This window comes from Nuphar pumila, chromosome 7, assembly GCF_984573655.1.
Source record: "Nuphar pumila chromosome 7, dmNupPumi1.hap1.1, whole genome shotgun sequence".
Lineage (NCBI taxonomy): Eukaryota > Viridiplantae > Streptophyta > Magnoliopsida > Nymphaeales > Nymphaeaceae > Nuphar > Nuphar pumila.
The window spans coordinates 11,381,102-11,397,740 of NC_143255.1; positions in this window are offsets into that span (position 1 = coordinate 11,381,102).

Sequence of the window (16,639 nt, forward strand, 5' to 3'; positions counted from 1 at the left end):
AAAAAAATCCCACCAAAGGAAGCTTCCTTTACTCTCTTTTTTTTTAATGGCAAGCTGGGGTTAGGCAGACCGCCACCATTCAATGTACCACTGGGTTTTGAACCTGCAACGTCCCACTACAAGGAGACGTGCACTGATAGCTCCTACCAACCACGCGGATGTTCTTTGTATAATACTCTCGCATCGACCCCATTTTGGGTGTGGGTCACTGGTGACACGGACGGACATGCTGACAAAAACATTGACACGAGTGAACAATATTTTAAATATCTTAATAATATGCTAACACTTTTTAATATTATTCAATAAAAATGTATTTTTGCTATCATAAAAAATACATATTTATTAAAAAATTTAAAAATCCATGTTCTTGCTTCCTGTTCTCAAAAAAATTACGAACCGGCAAGTTGAATCCGCATCATACGTCCTCATGCAAAGCTTCTTTGAGAAGGTATACTATAAATTCTCAATACATGGAAGTCAAGATCCAGAACAAATGGTACAAGTTGTTATCATAGAGACGAGTTTAAAATATGGTAATTGGATGTGTGCTGAATTCTCATGAAAATTTAGAAGTTTTTATATTTTTTATCAGCAAAATTTAAAAAATTGATATTTTAAAAATTTATTAAGGAATAAAAATAAAATATGTATAAAATATAAAAGTGCATCTTTTCCAAGATTTTCTCCTACATTTTATGATTTTCACCATTTCTTTTAGAATAACACGTTATTTGGCACTATTATTATTATTGCATTGGCAAAATTGTATCACTGGCATTTGTATTAAGTATTTGGCAACTTTGGCCACTAATTTAAGGCCGTATCTATGGCATTTGTATTAATGCCTCAATTTTAAATCTGAAACTTTGGCCAAAAATTTTTTAAAGCAATTAACGTGAGGCCTTATTTATAGCATTGCTCTAACTGGAGTAAGTTTTACAAAGCCAGCTTATGCTCCAGCGCTAACATTTAATAGCTCGATACAATCAAGTTCAAGAAAAAAACAATAAATTCAAAAACTGTGCTTATGCGATTATTCTAACCATAGTGAGTTATAAAGGATCAGTTTGTGCGTAAGCCCTAGCATTTAATAGCCCAATAAAATCAAGTTCGAGAAAGAAGCAACTAAAGACAAAAATTTTTTAATCAAATAAATCATAATACACAAAAAACATTTATATTAGTTTTTTATTTGAAATCTTGGGCAGGTTATAGGCATTTGAACACAGCTCTGGATTGTATCCAAATCCTGTTTTAGACTTGGGTTAGTGTCCACTCATAATTCAGTTAAAAACTAAAGAATTTGAATCTGAAACATATATATCATATGATCCATAAATCATATTTCAAACTATTGATTTAAGCAAGCATAATTGTCTAATTTCAAATTAAAATTAAAAGTCATAATACATCAAAATAAAATTAAGTCTTAGAAACATAACTATTTTCTAAATCAAGTCTTTGGGATCCTAAAAAAGTTTAGTTCTTGATACAGCATGTTGCATCCCACAATCGCTCCAGCTCAACTGCTTATTACCTAAGTGATTATTATATGAGTGTTGGACTCATCGAATCTCAGTAAGAGCATACTAACATTGCATGCATGTACAAGACCATGAGTACACAAAATCTTACCTTCATTTAGGATATATGCATTTCAATCATAATAATCATAATGCAACAGTTACACATTTATAATAGTTACTCATGCATCAAATTGCAAAACTAAACACATAACCATGATCAAGCATATGAATCATGAGTTGCATGCTTCCAACTCATAGATTCAAAATTGATGCATGTTATAAGAGTTTTAACTAAAGCCAAATCATAATCTCACACTTGGCTTTCTCAATAATTGTATATTCTCATTTAATAACATGCAACATCATGCCCATGCTAATACCCATAATTGAGTGTTTGTGTTATTAAGACATATTTTCAATATATGTTTAATATAAATCAAATATGCTCAAGTATAAGGTCTTTATTTTTCTTGATTACCACTCACATCAAGTATGTGTGAAAAAATCATCTAAACTGAGGATACCACAAAGAATGTTTATTATGTTATGTATTTTAATTTTCTTAAGTAATTAAATCAGGTTCCTAAGTGAGTGGTACGCGATCGAGAGAAACCTTACAAATGCAATATAAACTAAAATGCATCAAATACCACTGCAACAGTCGTGGAACCTACCACCTAGGACAATATTGGTAGTTCAAACCTACTACCACCCAAGGACCGGAGACCAGGTGAGACGCAACACTCTAAAAAAATATTATTACTTTGCCACTTGGGGGTTGTACCACCTACCCTCTTCCACGATAGACAAAGGATTTTTGGTAACATACACCCACCAAGTGTACCCAGAATCTCAGGATATCCGATAACATACACCCTTCAAGTGTATTCAGAATCCGCAAATATCCGATAACATACACCCTCCAAGTGTACTCAAAATCCGCCAAATAAAGATATCTTTATTAAGGGCAATCTATCAAGGCATATATATGTATATATATATATATATATATATATATATATATATATATATATATATATATATATATATATATATATATATATTTCTTTCATATGCCATTTACAATTTAGCTCATAATAAACACAATACCCAAATACTCTCTTTCAGGGTAACTCTCCAACATTTTCCTTTATTGGTGAGAGCAATAAAGTATCAATTCATGGCAATCACATATCATATTCACATAGATAACTCATTCATTTCAATATGTCCATGGTTTCTTTTTTGAAATATTTGCTTATTTATCTTCTTACAAGTATACATGTTCACAATTATGTTTTTCATTTTACGTGCACCTTCACAATATATGACATACTTTTCATTGGCATTTCAACCACAATCCACACCTCACAATATGTTTACCATCATGTTAATAATTTAATATTATGATTAACATAATAACATTATTTTAATATCATAACAACATACTAACATCATACTTAACATTATAGAAGCATTCTAACACCATGACAACATATTAACACCATGCAAGCATTCATATTAACATGTTTAATATCATGACAATATATTAATATCATCCTTAACATTATGACAATATATTAATAGCATGATAGTATATTAATATCCTGACAATACATCACTATCATGACAACATATTCATATCATGTTTCATATTAATTCATCACAGATGTGATATTTGCCACATACTTTTATGCACAAACATGAAATTTAACATAAAAATTTATGCATATCATTTCTCATCACAAGTACATGACAAATTTAGATTTTCTGCATACATAAACACATCATTTAAACTGAATTCTTACGTGCATATATATATATATATATATACCATTCAAACAGAAATTTTTGTGCATATATATACATCGTTCAAACTGAATTTTTTGTGCATATATACGCATCACTCAAAACAAATCATGCTTTGAATTTATTTTAGCTTTGTCTTTTACAAAATAAAGTTTTTTCTTATCAAAATTTTGATACAAATTCCACCACATGTTCAAAATTCATAAAATAGGCCTTAAATTTATGATTTTTCACTTAACCATATATTTTTCATAACTGATTATGGTTTCTAGAAAACCATAGTAAATATTCTTATACATAAAAAATTAACTATGGATGTCCATCTTATTATGGAAAGAAAATCCTTATTTATTTATTGAAAAAGGTACATAAAATATGGTTATTATAGTCTAACCCTCTTAAAAGAATTTCACCCATGAAATTCCTATTTTTGGTCTTATATGAACAATTCAGGGTATTTCTATAAATCTGCTAAACTTTCTAATATATGGTTGGTACAGATAGGTAGAAAATGTGTTGATTTGGTCAAGCAATAGACGATTACCCAGATGGCATCGTGTTATTTTCGAGACTTAGGTAGACTTATGTCAAAATCCATACTAATTTCTTTTTATTTTTATTGTTGAATCTCTATTTGTTGCAACATTCTGCTAAGTTTTTGGTGCTCAATCTTAATATGCTGACAGGTCAAATATTTCGAGATGAAACTTGCTATATCCTTTTTCATGCCATTCTACTAATATCTTCTTTACAAATCCTTGAACATTTTCGTGCTTATTGGGTTGATGGTATATCGTCGCTTATGGGATTCTTTAAGTATTTTCTTTCTCAGCTCATGGTCATTGAGTACCCATATTCTGTCTTTCAATCAAATGCTTCCATTTTCTTTAAGACAAAAGAAAGCATCTTCATGTTTACCTCTCATATTTAACTCTTAATATTGAAAATCTTTACTTTATGCAACTATAATCTCTGGAAGGATCTCAAGTTGTACCATCAAGTTGGATAATATAACTTTTCCAGGCTCCACCATGAATAGATGTCAACTAATGAAATCTTTTATGAGCTTCCATCCTTTTTCTAAGAGACTAGCTAGCGTACTATTGGCCTTGCGGTTGAAGGCATTAGCTACAATAATTTCCTTTTTTGAGTGATAGAAAAGAGTAAAATCATAGTATTTAATAAACTCCAACAAACGTCGTTGCCTCATATTCAACTCTTTCTCCGAAAATAGATATTTAAGACTCTTATGATCAGTTAATACCTTGAACTTTTCTCTATACAAATAGTATCATAAGATTCTATAGTTTGAATACCACTGTAGCTAATTTCATATCATGTGTCGAATAATTCTTTTCATGAATCTTTAACTATCATAATGCATATGCAATAACTTCCTCATTCTCTCTCAGTATGCAACCTAGACCTGATCACGAGGCATCAATATACACTATAAATTCTCCTTGACCTGAGAGAAAGGTTAGCACGGGTACACTAGTAAGCTTCTTCTTCGAGGTACAAAAACTTTTCTCACATTTTCTATCTCACTCAAACTTGACTCCTTTTCTTAAAAGTTTGGTCATGGGTAATGCTATTCAAGTGAAATCTTTTATAAATCTATGATAATATCTTGCTAGTCCTAAGAAGCTATAAATGCCTGGAATATTTTTTAGTTGCTTCCATTCTAAAACTTACCTAACATGGCATTCAAAAAAACTTATAATGATATAAATCAAGTTTAAATCATAAATTTTAAATCTCAATTATTTGTATATTAATAAGAAAGTAATTACCTTGGCGGGATCCACGACTACTCCATCCTTTGAGATTGCGTGTCTTAAAAATAGAACTTCTTTGAGCTAGAATTTGCACTTAGAGAATTTAGCGTATAATTGTTGTTCTCTTAAAATTCCCAAAACAATTCGCAGGTACTCCCAATGTTTCACCATGATTTTAGAATATACAAAAATGTCATCAATGAATACAATTATGAAAGTATATAAATATTGTTTGAATATTTTATTTATTAGATCCATGAAAGTTGATAGCGCACTAGTGAGTTTGAAAGACATTACTATGAATTCATAATGCTCATACCTCGTCCTAAAGGTTGTATTTTGGATATCTTCCTCCTTAATTATGAGCTGGTGATATCCGGATCTAAGATCAATCTTTTAAAATACCGTAGCTCTTTGTAATTGATCAAACAAAACTCCAATACATAGCAACAGATATTTATTCTTAATTGTGGCCTGGTTGAACATTCTATAATTGATGCATAATCTTAACGATCCATCTTTCTTATTCATGAACAACACATGCGCTCTCTAAAGTGATACACTTGTCCTAATAAATCATTTGTCCATTAACTCTTGTAGTTGTTTTTTTAATTCTTTAAGTTCAGCTGATGTCATTTTATAAGGTGCTTTGAAGATTGATGTTATCTCATATAATATCTCAATACTAAATTCTACCTCTGGATGTGGAGGAAGTCCTTACAATTCTTCAAAGAAGACATTAAAAAGTTCTTGAACTATCTCCAATTTTTCTATAGACACAATCTTTGGTTCCATTAAGGTGATATTAACCAAAAAAGTTCTACACCTTTCCTCACATACTTCTAGGTCTTTAACAAAAATATTACCCAAGTCTTCATAATGGGTCTAGTCAACTTAAACTCTAGCTTGGGTGTACCAGGTCGAGATAAAAATCACTTTTCCTTCAAGTCACAATACCCAAGAATGGTATTAATGTAACCAATCCATACATAATATAACATCATACCGAGTAAGATGTATCTACGGGTAGCCATTGTCCTCCAATTTATACTTCTATGTTTGGTATGTATGTTACACAAAAGGAGTTATATCCTAGTAGATTATGTACCTCCAAAGTATGATCCAGTGGTTTGATGGGTGCATGCAATTGTTTAACAAAGTTTATTGAAATAAATAATTGTGTTGCACCATAATCAAATATAATTAATGCAGTGTGTCCAACGACTAGTATGAAACCTTGCACCAAGTCCTCCTTGGTGAGTTGTTCAGTGGTGATGACATAGACACGTTTTGCCATAGTCCTCTATTGTAACGCCCCAAAAGTTTAACCCAAATTTTAAGGATTTTTTTTTATAACAGCGAAAACAATTAATAATTTCAAGGTTAAGAATTTCAGAACGATACAAGGAAGTAAGGTAAACCACACCATTTATTTTCATTTCAATAATAATGAAATTAAACATCAGCATTTACACATTATGAGTCTCAAAACAAAAAAATCCAATCTGAAAGAAAGTAGGATAGCCAGGGAACAAGTAGATCAAGTATTGGTCAGCACCCCATCCTGCAGACGCTCATAAATTCTATTATTCACCTGAAAATTGTAAAATTATATGAATTAGACTACCACTGTCTAAGTAAAAAATCTGTAACTTTTAATGCAGGTATATCATGAATCTAGTAGGTGATGTAGGTGTCAAATGTGAATCTTTAGCATATACAAAATCAAGTAGAGCAGACTATGAAACAACAATAACAGACCTTTATATGAGCAATTAAGCAGATTATGCAACAGTTATAATTAAACCAGCAAAGCATATTTTGTAACAACAATAATAGTAACATGCATAATTTTCATGTAACAGTCATAATATGAATTTAATTATCTCACAATTACCATTTCTAAAGCATACTGAAATATAAGGAAATACATTCTGCAAGGATAGGTAAGACTAACAATATACTAAGTCTACTCAATGTGATACCTAAGTTGTTTTAATTAGTGTTTATCTGTTCTTGTCCCGTGAGTACACACGAGCCAAGGCAACCATCACAGAAGAAAACATGTAGGGGTATATTATTCAAGGTTGTTTTATTAACCCGAACATTCTAACTAAGACTGAAATCCCAAGTGAGCGGTCAGTGACTAAGAGGACCTCTCAAAGGCCAAAACCAAAACATGATGCATCCCTAACTTCTGCAGAATAACAGAGAGCTACCACCTATGACATATTGGTAGTCCGGATCTCCCCAACTTTGAGGACTGGAGACTAACGAGTCACTTTAGCTTGAAACAGTTAAACACATGTCTCCGGAGTTTTGTACCATCTACCCTCTCCAAGGTAAGCCCGAATCTGAGTGGGTTAATCTTTTCATTTATTTAAATTACCCAAAGTACATGGCATTTTTCCTAAACTACCTCCTACTCTCAAAGTAGTAGGTCCCCAACCTTAGACATTTTACCCAGGCATACACATCCTATTTTTTTTTTTCATATTGATTGCACAAACCCACTCAAAGTGCTCTGGTACATTTAAACCAGTCAAGCACACAAGCCCCGATAGCTTTAAACCAGTTAGGCAAAACAGTTAATTTAAGTTTCACTTATGTACTATTGTTAATACGCATGGGCTTGGCAGCCCAGGTACTCACATCAGGTACCCACCACCTTGCCTATAAGGCATAGGTTCCCAAACCACCTACTCATGGGAGTAGATAAATCATTGTCTAACTTCTTAAACCAACCCATTAATTAATTATATACTATTAAATTAATCAGGTTCATACATTTAATTATATGTGTGCAGGAAGCTAACTTTCTTAGTCGGGTGCACCAACAACACCTTGGTGGTGTATTTTAACTTCGAGCCCTGACCTGGGCAACCCAATGTACCTATGTTTTTTTTTCACCTACTACACTAGTATATTTCATAATTCATCTAGGTAGTTGCAACATCAATGAAAGGATAAACCATTCAGTCATGAGATTAAGGATAAATGGATTCACTGAATAAATGTTGGTAGTAATTATGGAGTATTCAGATGTTACAATGCCTCCCTTGTAACGCATGTATAAGCACCATTGTTACATCATGATTTCGGTACAACATGTATTATGCAAAAGAAAAACTGTTAGACATCCCTACTTATAGCTCTAGTTTCTGGAGGATATTTCAGCTTTTCAGAACTAGGAATTCAACAATCTACATATGATTGATACACATCCTACAACTTCAAGAATATAGCAGTTCATAGCAACAATATATGAGTTTGATAAATACAATAATAATAACCGAGTCAGGAATATATTTGTATGCAATAATTCATGTAGAAGAATATAATTCATATGCAAAGAACTTTGAACAATGCATGCACCCAGAACCTGTGTCAGGAGCATACACAGTAGTCGGTTTTATTGCCATGTTCCTCAATATTGAAAATCGACTAATGCAAAAATAAACATAACCATCTATTATTGCTTTCAGTTAACACAAACAAAAAGAAGACGAAACCACAATGTTAACTAAAGGGATATTTTTTTTTTCTTTCTAGTTTTTTTTTGTAGCAGCCACAACATTTAAAACACCACCTCATCTACGCAAGCTCAATCCATGCCAATGGGCTATTAAAATGCAGAAATGCAATTCAAATGAACATTAAAAGAATATAACACATCAATCAGACAACTATTAATCATGCAAAACATGGAACCTTGCCTTCTAATCGAAAATCCCCAAAGTAAATTTTGATAGCTTTACTAGTAACCTATAGTAACCCATTTCCTGCCTAAAAAACAGGATACTCCAACTAAAATTGTAACAACCCTACTATCTGAAATCCCCAAATCAAAGATCTAGAATTTTTGGCAAACATAACCCTAAACAATCTTCTTCTTTTTTATTGGGGCTCACAGCAAGCCCACGACATGCAAGGATCACCGTAAACCCCACAATCGACACTCCAAGATCCCTAATTCAAAGATTTGGATTGTTGGGTATCTCAAGTCTCAAATCCCCTTTTTCTCACGATTAGGGTTTTCCGGCAACCCTCATCCCATGCTCGACCCATAACATACCCAAAGAAAAAGAAATAGAAATCCTACCTCTATTTGGCGCTCTGCAGGTGGTTGTCATGAGGCGATGGTCGCTGGTTTCGGTGGCCCTATTGCTTTCAGTGATGGAAGGAAAGGTGGCTGTCGTGTTTGGGTCACGCGAGGAGTCGAGAGGAAGAAGGGAAGACCGGGAGAGAGAAGAGATGAGAGGCAAAGGAAAGTGAGGGAGGAAGAGGGATTCAGGACCCCCTTTAGTTGGAGTGGTGGCCTCCCGAAAAGGGAGGAACCCTCCCCGATGGCTACGCAGTGCTCCCTCTCCCCTTGCATCGCTAGAGACTCCCGCTAGGGTTCTTTTAAAACCCTAGCAGGTTTTATCGAGTAGCCCTCTTATCGGGCTTTCCCTGTTTCTTTTCTTTTTTTTCGTTTCACGGGGCGCGACCCTAGTCCAAGATCTGAAATACAGATTCGGTTTGGATCCACGATGGCTTACCAAAATGGGTCTGTATGTCAGATCCAAATGGATCCAACCACGGATTCCACACGTTAAAATTTTATTTATGTGATATTATATATATATATATATGATATTACATATGAATCCCTTTATGGATCTTGGATCAAAAATATGGATCTCAAGCTCAATTTAGAATATATATGCTATTACGGTAAAAAATTAAGTAAATGATTAAAAAAATGATGTTATTACATCTATCTTGTTTGTTTCTATGGCGGTTGTTGTTGGTGTTGGGTTGTTGTTGTTGCGAGGGTTGTCCTCCTTTGCTCATATGTCGTCTTCTTGTGACAATCTTGAATGTAGTGGCCCATTTTGCCATAATATAAGCAGTATTCTGTCTCTCGGGAGCATGGTTGTTCAGGATGATAATGATTGCATCTTAAGTGAGGTTGTGCTTTAATTGCCTATTTTATGATTCATTTAGTGAGTGCATGATAAATACATTTTTTCTGATATATGATTTTAATTTTAGAGATTTTATATTTAAATTGTTTATTTTACAATTTATTAATTGAAAGAATGTTAAATATTTTTTTCTCATATATGATTTAAGTTTTAAGAGCTTTACATTTTAATTATCTATTTTGTGATTTATTTATTTAGTGTATGCTAAATGTGTTTCTTTCTTATATATGATTTTAATTTTAAGAGTTTTATAATTTAATTACCTATTTTATGATTTATTTATTGAATACACGTTAAATGTATTTTTTTCTTATATATGATTTAGATTTTAGAGGTTTTATATTTTAGTTGCCTATTTTTGTGATTCATTTAGTGAATGTGTGCTACATGTATTTTTTTTTTCTCATATACAATCTAGATTTTAAGGGTTTTATAATTTAATTACCTACTTTGTGATTTATTTATTAAATACATGTTAAATATAATTTCTCTCAAATACAATGTAGATTTTAGGGGATGTACATATTAATTGCCTATTTTATGGTTTATTTAGTTAATGCATATTAAATGTGTTTTTTCTCATATATGATTTTGATTTTAGTGATTTTATAATTTAATTACCTAATTTTTGATTTATTTATAAAATACATATTAAATGCATTTTTCTCATATATGACTTAGATTTTAGGGGTTTTACATTTTAATTGCGTATTTTATGATTTATTTAATGAATGCATGCTAAATATATTTTTTCGTATATCTAATTTTTATTTTAGGGGTTTAATAATTTAATTGCCTATTTTATGAATTATTTATTAAATGCATGTTAAATGAATTTTTTGTTCTATATGGTAGACCATAAGTCTGAATGGGTTATAGAATTATTTTCCTTACAGGAACTTATCATTTTATGTGCTTCATAATAGTTGGCAAAATTCAGTCTCAATAGCTCAGGTACCCCTTCGGGGTAACCAAATACATTATGATTCATTCGTATGTACCCAACCAATTCAATATTTCTCTTACGTCCTTAGCCTATATGCATACTTCAGTTGTGAAGGTTAATAACACATTTATTAAGTGTTCATGTTCAACATAAAGTACATGCATCCCTGACACCCATAGGCATTCTTAACAACCCTAACTCATTTCACAACTAACCCTCGCACATGCATGGCTTGCATGCCTTAATGGTACAAAGAAGTATACACCACACCCTATAATCATAAGTATCTCAGTCCGGTTTCTTGAGCTACAGGCTCTAGCATGAGCTATAAACATTTATCGCGTGCATACCCATATTCCCCTGTGACCTACTTTGTACAGTTGTGTCTAGAGTTTGTTTTGCTTTGGTTGAGTCTTAATATAAGTGTCGAGTCACTTGTAACTTTTTCCGGGCCACCCTTATACTTTGGTTCAGGTTGATCAATACCCTGAAGGGTTAGCCCGTAGATCTAAACTGTAATGTGACTGCGAGCAAAATTGTAAATGAATGCAAATGCATTAAGCTTTCTTTTAATCACCCTCGTTGTGATTACTTTCAAGTGGTTGTAATTTCCAAGGTTGTTAAATGCGATGAGGCGAAGCGAGGCGTTGAGCCTGCGCTTCGCCTCTGAGGCGTACGCCTCTGGTACTGAGGCGTACGTCTCTCACAACGTGAAACTCTCAAGCAAGGTTGTAAATGCGATGAGGTGAAGCGAGGCGTCGAGCCTACGCTTCGCCTCTGAGGCGTACACCTCTCACAACACTGGTAATTTCTCTTCCTCTCTATTCTCTCTTGCTCTCTTGCACTCTCTATTATCAAAGCTTCCGCAACGGCAAGCGAGCAACCGTAAGGCTTGCGGCGGTAAGGAAAGATCATCGTTCCACACTGGATTATTAAAGAAACAGGACTATGACAAGTGGTACCAGAGCCTGTTCTCGAGATAAAAAAGGGACTCCAGAGTCGGTGTTAAGAGACGCACCGAGAGGTTGCGATTTGTGAGCAAGACATTGTGGCACCCTAATACAACTTGCGTAGCACCAAAGGTAAGGTAGTTGTCGAAGCTGAGGAGATGGGTTCACCTCGGGGCCATGAGCAGATTGTCAATAGACTGATGGCTTATGTAACTTCGCATGAAGAAGCGATTTCATACACAGTTGAGTCATTCAAAGGACTAAACGATGAGGTGATAAGCCTGCGAGAGTAGGCGAACTTGTTGATGGGACATGCTACTTCACTGACTACGATAATGATCATCATACAAACTGAAGTAGGAGAGCTTCAGTTGAATAATCACACTCTACAATGGACAATGACCCTAAATGGTAGAAATGATGATAGGCCATCAAAGATAGATGTGGCGAGGCCAACAAAGTTCAATGGTTCAAGGGATAGCAAGGCTATAAAGAACTTTTTGTTCCAGGTGGAAGACTACTTGAACATTCAAAATGCATTGGTCGATAACCTTAGGGTGAATGCAATAACAACTCTACTTGATGGAGATGCTATAGCCTGGTGGAGAAGAAAATGTAGCGTCATGGAAAGAGGGCAATGCTTAATTGATACCTTTAAAGCCTTCAGAATTGAGCTACAAAACTACTTTATGCTGATGAATGTACATCATCAAGCTTATCAGATGGTGTCAGAATTGAAGCACACTGAAGCCTTAATAGACTACATCATAACATTCCAGAAGCTCATGCTAGACGTACCCAATATGACAGCTGAAGACAAACTCAACTGTTTTTTTGTAGGACTACAATCGTGGGCATAATTTGAAATAGAAATGAGCAATCTTGAGACTTTAGAAGATGCGTATGTGATGGTCGAGCGACTAGTGGATACACAATGCAAGTCCTTCACTTCATCGACTAAGGCTGGGAAGAAGCCGGACCACAGAGGTAAGAAGGATGATCGACGTGACAATAAGGGTGAAGCATTGACCCAACACCATTTCGCGAAGAGGCATAATTATAAAAAGCACAACACTAACGACAATAAATGGCCGGTTGTGACTGGTTGGTTCTGTGGCAATAGGCATATCTCCAGGCAATGTCCAAAGCGCCTCGTGAGGGACGACGGGCAGGCCAATGCAGGGCAGACAGTGAGTAATGATGTCGAAATTGTGTAGCTTAAGATAGGAGCCATGCAGACCATAAACACAGTTAGAAGCTGTGCAACCGAAAGCATACCGATTAGTAAAGAACTCATGTATTTGGAAGTCATTGTGAATGAGATGTCTACTATGATAATGGTAGACTCCAAAAACTTGCATAACTTCATCTCGCGGGAAGAGGCAAAGCGGTTGGGCTTGAAGCCTAGGCCAAAGCAGAGGACCATCAAGACTGTGAACTCTGAGGCCAAGTCAGTACTTGGTGAAACAAGGGTTGTGGCTATCCAAATTTGAAGTTGGGCCAGTAAAGCCAACTTCTCAGTGGTGTCCCTAGACGATTTTCGGATAATTTTAGGCATGGATTTTTTTCGCAGTCAAAATGTGATGATGTTGCCGAAGTTCAATTCACTAACAATCATGAGGTCAAACTCTTCACACATGGTGCAATACCTTACTCTTGGAGTTAGTCTTCAATGCTATCTACTATGCAATTGAAGAAGGGTGTCACGCAGAGAGATTAAACATCCCTAGTCGCTGTGAGCACTGAAGAAGCGAAGGTAAAAGCAACAGTGTCGCCGACCCTTGCCTCACTATTGGCTGAGTTTCAGAGAGTGATACCCCCAAATATGTCGAAGCATCTGCTGTCGAGATGCGATGTCGACCACAAGTTATAGTTGACTTCTGGAGTGAAGCCCCCTGTCATGGTTCCTTATCGCATGGGGCTGGCTGAATTGAAGGAGTTGTGTAGGCAGCTGCATGAGAAGAGAAATTCATCATTTGCCTATCAGTTCATTTGAAATTGGCATTAGCAGACCGAGTTGGTGAAGGTGTTTCTGTATAAGGCAGCTAAGAGGATGAAGAAGTGCACGAACATGTATCGTCGGCCAGCTGAGTTCCGTGTTGGAGACCAGGTGTTGGTGAAACTTTACTTGGATTGCGCAAGCATCTTCCGAGGGAAACACCGTAGACTGATCGAGAAGTACGAGAGACTATTCACTATCACCAAGAAAGTAGACAACCTAACATACAAGCTAGACTTGCTCCCGAACTTCAAGGTGCACTCGGTGTTTCACGTGTGCAAACTAAAACCATCTTATGCGAATGAGGGGGATCCTGAATGTAGCGTGCCACAACACGCTCCTATCCCGTAGAAGGCTCTGGTAGCACAACACGCTCCTATCTCAGCAAGATCCTTCGTCACAAGGTTAACTACTTGGGCGAAGCAAAAAAATATTTTGTGCAGTAGGAAGAGACAGTAGAGCCGACATGGGAGCCAACATTCTGGACGAAAAGCCGCTATCCAGATGAAGTCAGAGCCTACCATGAAACAGACGGTGTCGAGGACAACACATGATTTGAAGGGGGGAGCATGTTCCCCTGTGACCTATTTTATAAAGTTGTGTCTATAGTATGTTTTGCTTTGGTTGAGTTTTGATGTAAGTGTCGAGTCACTTGTAACTTTCTCCGAACCACACTTGTACTTTGGTTTAGGTTGATCAATACCCTGAAGGGTTAGCCCATAGATCTGAAATGTAATGTGCCTGGAGGCAAAATTGTGAATAAATGCAAATGCATTGGGCTTTCTTTTGTTCACCCTCATTGTGATTACTTTCAAGTGATTGCAATTTCTCTCGCTCTCTATTCTCTCTTGTTCTCTTGCACTCTCTATTATCAAAGTTTCGCAACAGCGAGCCAGCGATCGGAAGGCTTGCGGCGGTAAGGAAGAATCGTCGCACCTCACTCGACTTTTGAATAAATAGGCCCATGACATATCATATAATGTCTTAAAATCTAAATAATATATGAAAAAAACTCAACATGCATTCAATAAATAAATTACAAAATAGATAATTAAAATATAACCCCCCCCCCCCCCCAAAAAAAACATATTTAACATGCATTCACTAAAATGAAAAACCCCTAAAATTTAAATCATATATAAAAAATTTGTATTTAGCATATATTCACTAAATAAATTAAAAAATAAGTAATTAAAATACACAAACCCTAAAAATAAAAAAATACCTCGTCACCAACAAGAGAGAGGGGCAACAAAGAGGGGGTGAAGTGCAACATAAAGGGGATGAAGGGCAATGGAGAGAGGGCTAAGGGCGATAGAGAGAGAGAGAGAGAGAGAGAGAGAGAGAGAGAGAGAGAGAGAGAGAGAGAGAGAGAGAGAGAGAGAGAGAGAGAGAGATGCATGAAGGAGGTCGCGTCTCTTGAACCATCCCTTTTTTTTTTAAATAACCATTTATTGGTGCGATATTTTTTCATGCCAGTAAAGGTGTTTATTTCATTAGCGTGATTTTTTTTTGCCAATAAAGGTATTTGTTTCACTAGCATGATTTTGTTCATGCCATTAATAGTGTTATAATGATGTAACGTATGTCGTGCCATTATAATGTACCTCTTTACGGGCATGATCTTTTGTCATGCCAGTAAAGGTGTTTATTTCACTGGCATGCTTTTTTGTCATGCCAATAAAGGTATTTATTTTACTGGCATAATTTTTTTCGTGCTAGTAATATTGTTATACTAACACAATGTATGTTGCACCAGTATAACATACCTTTGTACTGTCTCAAACATATTTAGCATCACTAAACATGATTCATTATTGGTGATGCATAGGAGGCATGCCAGTAAAAAGGTAGTTTTAGGAATTTTGGAAAGGAAAGTAGGCTCGATTAGGTTCAATCAAGGTTAATAGACTAACTCGGGTAGACTGGGGTACGATTTTTTGCCAGGGTTTGATAGAAAAATAAGCTGGTCAAACAAAATTACAATAAAATCTCAATTTCGGAGGGATGATTCTGGTATGCTAGGTTTGGTTAAAGTTTCTCAGGCATGCAACATGAAGACAAAGATATACAATTTTTTTAAGAGGCAATAAAAACATGATATAACAGAATAGGGGCAGTCTGGGTTTTGGGGACAAACAAGGCAGCTTATAAAATCAAGTTCTCTTTATAGAGAGCTCAATAAATATTGATTTTAGAAGGGTAGACACTATACACCCTAAAGTGTACTGGATCCAAATTTAAGACTCAAACACCTTACAGTTTGGGATGGACAATTTTACGAAGTTTGACTACTTTAAGGGTACGTCAGAATTCAGGTTTTGGTTGAATTAGGTCCAGGAACTTCTAACCTAGGTTTGAGTTAAGGGAATGGACTTAGACGACTTACTCAACTTAGGATAAATTGGTTAGGATCTGCTATATAGGATGGTTCACTTGTAAAGGTCAAATGCTCTACGAGATCGGCTTGGCACAGGTGAGACCACTAGGGAATCAATGTTGTGCATGCCAAGTTAAGGTGGGCCTTGGTTGCAACCTTGGTTCACTGAAGTGAGCAAACCCACTAGAGATCAACACACCTAAATGTGAGAGAGACTAACCCTTGAGAGAGAGATGACTTAGGTGGTAGGGACTCCAACTAGAGAGAGAGAGAGTCGT